At 49.7% G+C, this 12,138-nt stretch overlaps 1 protein-coding gene across 7 annotated transcripts in view; it reads right to left on the minus strand.

The window, feature by feature from the left end:
- The window catches only part of ASRGL1 (asparaginase and isoaspartyl peptidase 1), a 339,793-nt gene that overhangs the window by 90,643 nt on the left and 237,012 nt on the right, over positions 1-12,138 (minus strand). The window lies entirely within an intron of this gene.

The raw sequence follows: 12,138 nt of genomic DNA on the forward strand, positions 1-12,138 counted from the left end.
ACACTAAGTACAAGTCTTCTTTTCCAGAAGTTCCAAATTGTGTAATTGAGTCTAGTAGCTCAAGATAGTCTAAAACTTGCATACTTTCCTTTGTGGATGGGAACCACACATATATGGCAGTGAGCAGCTTCGGTAGCTATTCCAAGAGGTGGGCAAACAGCCTTTTGATAGTGACCAAAGAGAGATGTTTAGTCAGTTTGCACTGAAGGTATCTGAGTTTAGTTCATTTTAGCCCAAAAAAAGGATGATATATCTATATATATTTTTTCTTTTCTTTTATTCGAAATCGGAGTATGGTGATAAGACCAAGTTCTACACAGCGAGATGACACACTGTGTCTAGGCAATGACCTATGGTATGTGAAGGAGTTTATTAAAAGATTTTCAATGTTGATTTTATGTTTTGCAAGTCTGTGTGTATTCTTTGGAGGAAAGCATGGATTGATTTTCACGTCAGACACACATCACATCTGTAGTTATTCAACTTCCCGCCACAGAACGCCCACCCCCAACCCACCACAACTCTATTATGACTCTAAAAGAAGAAGCTTGGACTGTCGGTAGCTGACCTGCACTACCTCAATGATAAATATAAAAAGCAGAATTAAAGTAAAATGGGGTGGGAGAACGTGTACGGTTATTTAGAAATACAAAATAAGTATGCCCAGCCCTACAAGGGCATTTATTTTCTTGCAGAGCTTAAAACAAGAATCATGTGCTGTTTTCAAGGCCTTTATTGCCTGATGAGTCATAAAAGCCAACCAATCCTACCACACTCTAGGCTCACTGTACTTAAAAAAACATTTGAAGGTTGTGGCTACCTCACCTCCATGCTCCAAATGGAGTGAACGTTCGAGTGGTTCATAAGATGGGTAAAGTACTTTATCCAGACATACCTATTGCATAGACATACACAGATAGACAATTCTAGGTAGGCATAATTAAGACATTGCCCTGTCTAGAGTCAGCAGTGGATAATTACTTATTTTATTATGGGTATTCAAAAGAGCAAACCTAGCTCCAGACGTCAGCAGAGTGCTGTACAATGCAGCAACATACTTAGTCATCAAGTGAGGATACAAAGACATGAAGGTATGTTTACAATGAGAACACCGTAAATGAATGCACTGGTAGCAGAGATCAGAAACACAGGTTTGGTGAAGCAAGAGGGATTACTTCTAGGAATGGTAAGATGATTGTGAAAAGGAAGGATTTCTTTCCTGAACTGCACCAACAAATGTCTAGAAGAAGGTAATGCCAGAGTCTTGGTTTTTAAGCAACGTAACTCTACTAGTGCATGTACTCTTTGTCTTTTGCATTCCAGCTGGCCAGGGATGTGCTACTAGAATTGCGTATGCCATTAAGCATGTTGAGTTCAAAGACAATTTTGTTAGGATTACCTCATGCAGTGCCTGATCAACTACACATTTTAACTTTGATCCAAAACTGCCCATCCCTTAAAACCCACTAAGAGCAGGACAGCGCATCCAGTAACCACGATTCCTTATTACGTGTGGAAAAAGTTGCTTTAATGAGACAGGTGCAACCAATAGTTATAAAGACCTTGGCACCTAGCCATACAAACTGTTGAAAACCCAGCCTCAATAGAGATTATAAAAGCTAACCACCCACCTTCCCTCCTCCCCTAAAGAACCCTTAACATGCCCATGTCGAACACAAACACTCCAATTTCTCCTCACTCAAATCTTCAAAACTCTAGCTTATCCTCAAAACTTTTGCCTTCCTCTTGCCTTTCAAATTGTCCCCCCCCCCGTGCATGTCTCAACTGGGTCATAACGTGACCAGCTTTCTTGAAAGAACTTTAAAACTTGTTCAAATAACCACCACCAGAAAAACATCTCAAGTTTTTTCTGCCCCTCAAACCACCCCAAGTGCTTCAGGCTGTTACTATTAAAAATCCGACAACACAGTCCTCAAATAGAGTAAACACAATACCATTCCAATCACAGACAGATGGACTCCATCATCCCTCAAAAAAGTGTACCTCCGCGTTTCTCATATCACCATGCTCGATCACAAATACACCTTCGTCCCTGCATTTCTCTGTTGCATTCCCACCTGGTACTGTCAATAGCTCCTGTCACCTCTCTACTTTCTGCGTGGCACAAACGCCATCTGCATAATCGCTGTCTGTACCCACATTTGCTTGACCTCCAGCAAATTGTCCTTCGTACATTCTACAAGGGCCAAACCCTTCCTCTGAACTAAATAGTTTTCTCCCAAATGGAGCACCAAACAATCAGGGCAAGAGAAGGTTTTCTGCAATGATTGAAAATTAGGCAGCACTTCGAGCCAGCGCATTGCCAAACCATTTTATCTGAACTTCTAAATTAATAAAAACCCACTAGTTTGCCAGACTTCCCAGTTTCAGCCTGCTGCACTGACCATTTTACAAAGGACAATACCTGCAAATCCAGGGCTCAATGTGCTCTTGCCCAGGTCTTACAAAGCACAGTAACAGTCACTACCATGACAAACCCCATCTCATAACACTTTTAACAACGGGACATCCCCATCCCAACCCGATGTATGCCTTTTCCGGCCAGTCTTGCATCTCCGCCTCAGTCGCCATCCCTATTTGAAAGGAATGTGTGCCGAATTCCCCTCCAGGTAAACCCTTAATGCCTTGCTCAGCACTCCGAGAATCTGAGAATGCAACACTGCCCCATTCAACATGCCAGTAAACCTCACCTTCGAAAATCTTCCCCTCTATAAACGTCTGCTACCAATGCAGCGGGCAAACCCCTTCATTCAGATAAGAGGCGGATTCTTTTCCCAAGACACTTCTGGTCTGTCTTTGACCGTGACAACCACAACTTCACTTTTCCATGCACCACACACACATTTTCACTTCTAGTGTCCTTCTTGGAACCGATTAACTCTCCCACTCTAAATGCCCCAAAAACAGCCAAACCATCAATACCACAAAAAGACAGCTCTTCTGGGCATCGCAGTTACTTGTGGGAGAACCTCCACCACGCCTTTAAGAATCTTCAACGTCACTGGTCTTCATACCCGTTCCTTAGATCTCCTTCCTCTGGCTAAACCATCCAAAATCCGCCTCCCCAGCTCACCTCCTGACGGCTCATAACCCCAATAGAGCTTTGCGAAAAAAGCCAAACTTGCCAACTTACCTGCAATCATCACAGCCAACAAACCCTTCCCAATCAATAACAAGATGAAAGTTACCACATCTGCCCGGTGCAACTCTTCTCCAACACCCTCACTCTGACTCTCAGCCCCAGACACCAAAAATTCCAGCCACGCGTCACCATATGCTTGCTGTGTGGAATTTGACAAAGAACTTCGGACCAGTTTCATCATGCGCTCCCGCCAATGGTCCATTGTTGCCTCGGCATGGCGCCATTCTCTCATACACCCAAGGCACTAGTCCACGGAATCTCTGCCACTGGGAATGAGAGCGAGCATCCTCAATGTTAATCACTCCTGTGACATGCTGTGCTCTAATAATCCCATTCAGGTGCAAACATTCCAATACAAATATTCTCAACCACTTCAAAAATTAAACGTCTCAAGCTGACTGTTCACTGACAATGTTGACCAGTGACATGTTGTTCACATGAAAAAGTACTTTCTTGTTGGCAAAATTGTGCCTCAGACAAACCACCACCAATAGGAAACATTCCAAAAAGTCAATGCTATGCCACCACCTTTCCATTCCTCAAGCCAAGATTCTGCACACTAATGCCCTTGCACAAACACCAAAAATAGACACCTGCTGGATCAAAGAATAACTCCTAGGAAAACTTTGCTACCTACCACATCCCCGCCATTGAAACTCCGTTAAACTCTCTCAGGAAGGTCTATCAAGCTCTCAAGTCAGTTTTCTTTTTTTTTTTTTTTTTTTTTTTTTAAACCTTTATTACAGAATTCAAAAGATATACAAAGATGGGCCTACAACCTTCGGGCCGGCCGCTAGCAAACAGTATGAGCATAGAATACAGTCAGTAAACAGTCGCTGCAGCGTGAGAGAGGTCACAGGAGTTGAAAGAAGCGTTGGCGGCCACACCGTCCGGACCCTCCAAAAGTCAAAGCAACAGTATGAGCTCCCCTGGGGAGTACCCTACCGATCCACAGGAATAGCGGGGGGGGATAGGAGACAAAGTGGACTCAAAGCCCAGAACCAAGGCGACAAGCAGACTAAGGAGACGGGGCCAGTGCCAGATCAGGCGTCAGCGGCGGGGTACAAATTGCGCCACGGTAGGTGTTCCAGGGGCCCCACACTTTCACCCATTTCCCAGGCTTACCTCTCGCAACATACACTACCTTTTCCCGAAACATACACCAATCCATGTTGTCCTTCCACGCCGAGACCGTTGGCAACCTCTGGTAACCCCACAATTGCGCAATGTCACGCTTGGCCACCATATATCCCAGAGTCACCCACCACGTCTGCGGCAATGAGTAGTCAGTCGGCTCCCACACATTTAGCAGACATCTCCTCGCCTCGGGAAGCAGCGTCACATGCGGGACCGCCTGCAACACCGCGTGCACATCACGCCAGAATCGCGCCACCTCCGGGCATTCCCACAAAATATGGAGGAAGGTCCCTAAAGAACCACACCCACACTTACACAACCCATCCACGGCATATCCCATACGCTTCAGACCCGGCCCCGTAACATAGACCCTATGGAGTATCTTGAGCTGGACGAAGCGAAGGCGAGCCGGTATGGCCACCTCTTTCGGGGAGGCCACCGCAGACACCCAATCCTCGTCATCCAGCTCCAATCCATCGGCCACCCACACCTCACGAAGGCTAGTCAGCAGTCCCGAGCGATCGTTGATGAGCTTTTTGTAAATCAATGAAATCGTGCCGTCCGGCACATGCCCATCTAGCACTCTATCTTCCAGAGGGGAATACTCCGGGATGGAGGCAACATCCGGGAATACGGAGCACAGCGCGTGACGGACCTGAATATATCGAAAGTACTCCCTGTCCTGCAACTGGAATTCAGTCTGCAGCACATCGAACGTTTTGAATCCCCCCCCTCGTCCAGAGATCGCCCACCTTGCTGATGTCTATCATGTCCCACTTCTCAAAGCCCTTCGAGGTCCACAGAGAGCCCAGCCGCTCAGATGCATACAGCGGCGTCGCCCGTGTCAACCGATCCTTCCACCCCATCGCCGAGTTTGCCGCGTGCCACACCCGTACCGCGACCCGCACCGCGACCCGCGTAGGGCCCGTCAGACGTGCGTCGAGCGATCTAGAATAAAGCGCCCGATTATAGTCGCCACCCGGCAGTAATAGTTTATCCATTTCAAAGGCCGGGTTAAGAGCGGGCCCATAAAGGCCGTGGTTTATAGCAGCCAGCTGGGAGGCCCAGTAATATCGTTTGATGTCTGGGAGGGCGACCCCCCCGTCGTACCACGGGAGCGTCAGCTTCGCAAGGGCGATACGCGGCCTACCCTCCCAGAACAAGCATCGCTGCAGACTCTCCACCTCGCGAAAGTAGCGCGCCGGGACAACGTCCATCGTGTTCTGTAAAGCGTATAGGAAACGTGGCAGCGACATCATCTTAAACAATGCCGCACGGCCAAGCGGTGAGAGCGGCAAGCGCCTCCAACGCGCCACGTCCTCCTTTAGGCGCTGGAGGGGGGGGAGCAAGTTCTGTTTATATCGGGCCTCAGCGTCCAGGGTAATGAAGATACCCAGGTACTTAAATCCCTGCGGAGCGATCTGGATAGGACAACCCCGCGGAAGGATAGGAGCCTCCCCGGAAAGGACATACACACAGGATTTAGCCCAGTTGATGACTAAGCCGGAGTTGCGGCCAAATGAATGCAAAACATCCACAAGTACAATCAGCGATTTACGAGGGGAAGCAAGGTATAAGAGAATATCATCAGCGTAAAGGGATACACGATCCTCATACTCGGGGGGTCCATCGGAGACCACGGATAGAAGGGTGCCACCGCAGCCACTCCGCCAGGGGCTCCAAGGCAAGCGCGAAGAGGAGCGGCGATAGCGGGCAGCCCTGCCGCGTGCCCCTGCCCAGCTCAAACGGAGCCGACACTCTACCGTTTACCGCCACCTGCGCCAGCGGTCCGGAGTATAACAGTTTCACCCAACCAATAAATCCCGGGCCAAAACCAAACTTAGCCAGCGTCGCCCAAATATATGGCCACTCAAGCGTGTCGAACGCCATAGTGGCGTCCAGGGACGCCAAAATGGCCGGCTCTCGTATGAACGGGACCCGCGCGAGCACCCCATACAAACACCGCAGGTTGAGCGCGGTGTTGCGATGAAGGATAAAGCCGGACTGGTCCTGGTGAATCAGATCGCACACCACGCCAACCAGCCGATTAGCCAGCACCTTGGCGAGAATTTTAGGTTCCGCATTCAACAGCGAAATGGGCCTGTAAGACGTGACCCGATCCCGCGGCCTCCCCTCCTTATGAATAACCACGATAGTGGCCAGACGCTGGTCCAGCGGGAGGGAACCCGCCGAGCGGGCCGCGAGGAACATAGCACGGAGATGCGGCGCCAGCGTATCCGGTCGTAGTTTGTACAATTCGATGGGAAGGCCGTTAGGACCCATGGCCTTGCCGGAGGCGACCGAGCGTATGGCGAGGGCAATCTCCTCAGATGTTGGGGTCGCGTCCAACAACACTTTATCCTCCTCCGAAAGGGAAGGCAGCGCAATGTCTTTAAGCAGGGCATGGGAGTCCTCTTCCGAGCGGGAAGAAACCGGGGAATACACCCCACGGAAATATTCTGCAAAGCAATCAACAATTTCTCCTGGTTCAGTGACACACACACCATCCAATTTCTCAATCGACGGGACAACTCGACTCGCTCTCTCCTTTTTATCCAGCCACGCAATCAATTTACCAGCCTTATCACCCACATCATACAGTCTCCCCTGTTGCTCTCTACTGAGGCCCCTGGCTGCCTCCGTGACGAGGGCCTTGTAGTCCGCCTGCTTGAGTCGGAGAGCATGCAATTTGTCGTCCGCCACCCCACACTCCAAATCACCCTCCAACTCGGTTATCTCAGTTTCAATACGGGTCACCTCCTCCCGCTCGCGCCTCCGGGAATGGGAAATAAGGGACAGGGCCTCCCCCCGGAGTACCGTCTTAAACGCCTCCCACAGAGAAACCGCGGACGACACAGACCCCACATTGTCTTCAAAATATCGCTTAAGAGATTTAACCAAATCTGCGCGAATTGTGGGGTCACGCAGGTACCAGGGATTAATCGGGGCCACCCTCCCCTCCCCCCTCGGGACAATGTCGAAGTGCAACAGGAGCGGGGAGTGGTCTGAAATACCCCGCGCCAAATGTCGTACCTCCCCAACCCGCCCGCCTGTACCGCTGGCATCAGGACATAATCAAGTCTCGAAAGACTGCCATGAGCCCCGGAATGAAAGGTGTACTGTATCTGCGTAGGATGTTTCAACCGCCAACAATCCACCAGCCCCAAGGTATCCAAGAGGCCGGACAACCACGCTTGGGCACGGGGGAGATCCCTAGGAGGGTGACGATCCTCAGTCCCGGAAACCACAGCGTTAAAATCCCCCCCAACCACTAGAATCCCCTCCGGAAGGCCAAGGAGGAGGCGCCCCAGATCCGCAAAAGTAGTCGTTTGCAACCCTGGAGGGACATAAACAGAAACGAAAACAATCACTCTACCCTCCAATTTACCCACCAGAACCGTGTATCGTCCCCTGTCATCATGGAGCACCTCATCAACTTCCAACGGGAGCGAGGTCTTAGCCATAATGCCCACACCCCTCGAACCAGACGTGAAGCCCGAGTGGGCCATAAGGCGATAGCCCCGTCTGTTCATGGCACAAAAGGAGTTTCCAATGAGGTGTGTTTCCTGCAGAAAGACTATATCTGGTGAAATTCGTTTTAGGAACTGCAGGACCACCCCCCGTTTTATCCTGTCCCCCAGTCCATTAACATTCCAGGACAAAAGACTCAGTCCCCTACCCCCCATCATAGCCGAAGTCGGTCAGTCGCCCCCCAGAGAGCACGTTAGAAATAGCACAACAATACTTCTGCCTGCGTGAAATCAGGATAAAAGTTCACTTCCATGTTCTCCAGCTTAATCGGCCCTTGCAGTCTGGAAGCTTGCAAAATCGCATCCCTGTCCCGAAAGTTGAAAATACGGGCAATAAGAGGCCGCGGAGGGGCTCCGACCTTCGGTCTGCCTCCGGGAACTCTATGGGCCCTCTCCACAGCAAAGAATTTACTCAGTCCTCGAGGCTGGAGATGGGTAGAGATCAGGTCCTCCACAAAGAGATCTGCCGCCGACTCCTCCCGTCCCTCGGGTACTCCGATGATACGGATATTATTCCTCCGGGCCCGGCTCTCGGAGTCCTCCAGGCGCCGATCCATGAGCGCACTTGCCTGACGGAGCCGGTGCACCTCCGTTTGAAGGGCCGCTACCTCAGTCGTGAGGCCCGACGCGGTGTGGGCCAAGGAGTCGACCCGGTCATTCGTCTTGGAGAGATCAGCTCTCACAAGGTTGACATCAATGAGGACCGCGTTGAGTTTGTGCGCCAAAGTGTCGAATTGCTGGCCCACCGAGGTATTCATCTCAGCAATGGCGCCCATGACGTCTTGCAAAGTCAGATCAGTAGGCAAATCCGGGGCATCCGTGGGGCACTCGGAGGACTTGTGCGATCCGCCGGGAGACCCCTTCGGGAGGGTGTAGCGGTCCATGACGTTGGCCTGATGTGCGGTGCCACGCCGGGTCGACTTGGCCTTCAACCGATCCCCATCCTGCTTCGTGGCCATCGTCGTGTATCTCGCACCCGCACCAGCCACGCAGTGGAGAGCAGGCAATCAAGGCCGAGAGCCTCGGGGGCCACCCCAGGACGGCAGAGCGGGCCACCGCAGGCAGGCAGGCAGGGTCTCCCAGCGAGGCCACCCCAACACAAAGAAGCGCTGTGAACCCACCCGCGATAATGGCAAGGGGACTCAAAAGCGAAAGTGAAAGTGTGGGGTACGCGACTCGCCAGGCCCAGCCCGCCGTTGTTGTTCACTTCGCCACAGGGTCGCCCCCAAACTCGAGTCCGGGGTCAGGAGAGAAGTAGGCCGCAAACTTCAGTCGGTGCTCACTCCGGCACCCGGGGTCCAATTCGAAAACGGAAAACGGGTACCCCCTCGGCTCAGGCTCACCGACACAGTCCCCTCAACCAATTCAGGATGAAGACAGGATAAACGTAGGAGGTTGCGGAGGTCCTCGGGAGCCTCGCACCTACGCGGCCATCTTGGTTGCGCGCTAGGCTCCTCCTCCTCAAGTCAGTTTTCACTCGTGGTTTCAACCGTATCCTATGGTGAAGGAGTGATGCCTCAAAAAAGCCAAGGCCAAACTTCTACAGAAGGTAAACCCTGCGCTGACAGCTCTGCAAAGAAAATGAATGTGTCCCAGCAATACCGGATTATCTCGACCTGCACCTTGTCTTTAGATAACATCTCATTTAGCAAGCCCGACGACTTCACTTTTTTGTCCAAAGGCAGCCTAACTTCCATTTTCAAAGATTACAGCTTCACACCCTAGAAGGTCAAAACATCTGCTAGCCCTACTGACTTCTCAGAAAATACGGGTATCCCTAAGTCCTGCATCATCTCCTGGAACCTGTTCCACAAATCTGCACACTCCGTTGACTGTGGGGTACCCACTATGAAAAAATCCTTAAAGTAATGAGTCACATTATCTGACCCATTCACCACTTGAAACTAATTCTGCAAAAACGTACTGAAAGTATCAAACAATGAACAAGAGACAGAGCAGCCCATCAACAATGCTTTATCAATACATTTGAAACCTGCAAACTGGATTCCAAATAACTCAAAATCCTCTTGGTGGACTGGCATCACGTGACAAGCCGACATAATATTGCAGTTCATCTTCAGGGCCCTCGGGCCAAGCCTGTTAATCAGCGCAATAGCCGAATCAGCCGAGGCATAATGCATTCTGCTCATGTCCTTAGGGATGGAAGTATTGACATTCTGGACAGCAAAAGTGCTGGATCAATCAACATTTTCCTGACTCCTTCTTTGGGACCACTCCAATAGGTGATACAATCAAATTTGGCAAAGGCCAAACTGCAAAAGGACCTGCCATTCTCATTAACCAACTTTCTTTGTGGCAGACCAGTTTCTCATGCCCCCCGGATGGAATTCAAATTCTCAGCCCAGCGACATTCTCTTGGTCCTTCATAATTCAACTAAAATCCGGTTTCAAAACCTTTGATCAAAAATGCTAGGTCTCCCAGGGTATCACTCCAGGACATCCAATATCTCAAATCGTCAATCTTAATTGGTGTACAAGCCTTTTCCCATGCTGTTCTGTCCTTCCCATCCTCTGCCCCTGTGAGGCTGCCACTGTCCCCCCTTGTCCCGACTGTAGTCCTGTGCCTCCTGCTTACAGGTCACATTGCAGGACACGGTGCTTCAGCACACATTTTGAGCATTTGTGCCGAAAATGGCAATACTATCTATTGTTTAACTCACAAAGAAGTAAGCCTGGTATACCAACACAAGCAGGACCGGAGACTAGTTCATCTCCAGATATTGTTCTGAGTGTTTGACAAATGCATGTATGAAGGAACTGCTAGGAAAGCATGCCGTTTAAGACAAGAACTATCACTCACCCGAGGGTGACATGCTTCATCATAGGGTTCCCTCCTCACACCCGGATTCCAAAGTCCATGGTGCAGGCTACGACTCCCAAATGTGGAGGAGCAGAGGTGTCTTTTGATGAGCGATAGAATGAGGTCAGTGAGGGACTGGGTGCAGATAAGTGAAGTGTATGCTGGTGATTAAACTACCTCCAGGGGACCAAACCAACTTTATTCCATGCACCAATGTAATAGATCTACAAAAAAGAGGACCGGGGTTTTGAAAAAATATACATATCCCTGTCAATGGTCAACATGTTTCTGCCCATATATGGTCCCCAAAATGGGTTCCAGGATATTCATCAAGACCAAAAATCATATTCACTCAGTCTGTGATATGGTAGGTAAGAGTTATACTGGCCAGCCAGAAGTCAAATCGGCCATGTTGGGGATGGCCCGTGTAAGTTCAGGGTCCATCGTCGTCCTGAAAATAATAAGACGGAAAAAAGAAATATATCAAAATGCAGGGCATTAATCCTCACATCATTTTACAGCTTTCAAGGTTGCAATTCCATAGGTTATTGCATGTTCTTCATTCTCATCTGTGACAGAAACATTTCCTATCTGTCACAAAAATTATTATTATTATAAGAAGCTCTTACAAAGCTCAGCAAAGTATAGCCCAGAACCAGATCATATATGATATAGAGGGATTAGTATGTTTCTGGTTGGGCACATCCTTTTAGATCTCCGGTGTGAATAATAATACTCTCTATTGCACATGCCCTTAATGTAAGCCCAGCATGCCCCTGTGTTTACTGCTTGTCCCCTGCCACCTGATCCCATCCTTTCCTGGGTGGGATGGCCGCGAAAGGGCTTATAAATCACCGGCCATCTACTTGCAGTATACGTCATTGGAGCCGGCCGTACAGACATCATTGTTTGCAAAAATAATTTGTTGTCCAGCTGTCCCCCAACTCCATCTGAACCTTCTATAAAAAGGGCCTAAACTCCTCATGATACCTCACCCAAGTACAGCCACCAAATGTTATCTGACCCTTTCGCTCCACATCTAGATATTTAAATAATGCTACACATCATTCAGGGAATGTTTTTGCAATATACAATAGCTTATATCAGGAAAACTGCTGTCCAGTTTTCTATTGTAACAGGCACCCGTGGCCTCTTGGACAGCTCATACTCCCCTTCTTTTGATTCTTCTTTAGCCTTCACTTCCCAATGAAGGGGTTTGAACACCTCAATATACTCCCTTTTCCAAATAGGCTCCTAAGTAGATGCCGTGAGATGCGCCCCAACGGGTTTGGTTTTCCCCCATGTAAGGGAGCTTTTTAGGTTTTATTTCCTTACTCTCTTTGGTCCCCGCCTCGTCCTTCACTAAAGTCACTGCTGTCACCCAGGCCCGATTCCGCAGATTCCCCGGTGTCCTCAACTCTTGTCGCTATTGTCTGGACCCGTCCCTTGATCCTGAACATACTAGCCCTTCAGTAGTCACACCTACG

The sequence above is a fragment of the Triturus cristatus genome, chromosome 6, assembly GCF_964204655.1.
Source record: "Triturus cristatus chromosome 6, aTriCri1.1, whole genome shotgun sequence".
NCBI classification, from domain to species: Eukaryota; Metazoa; Chordata; class Amphibia; order Caudata; family Salamandridae; genus Triturus; species Triturus cristatus.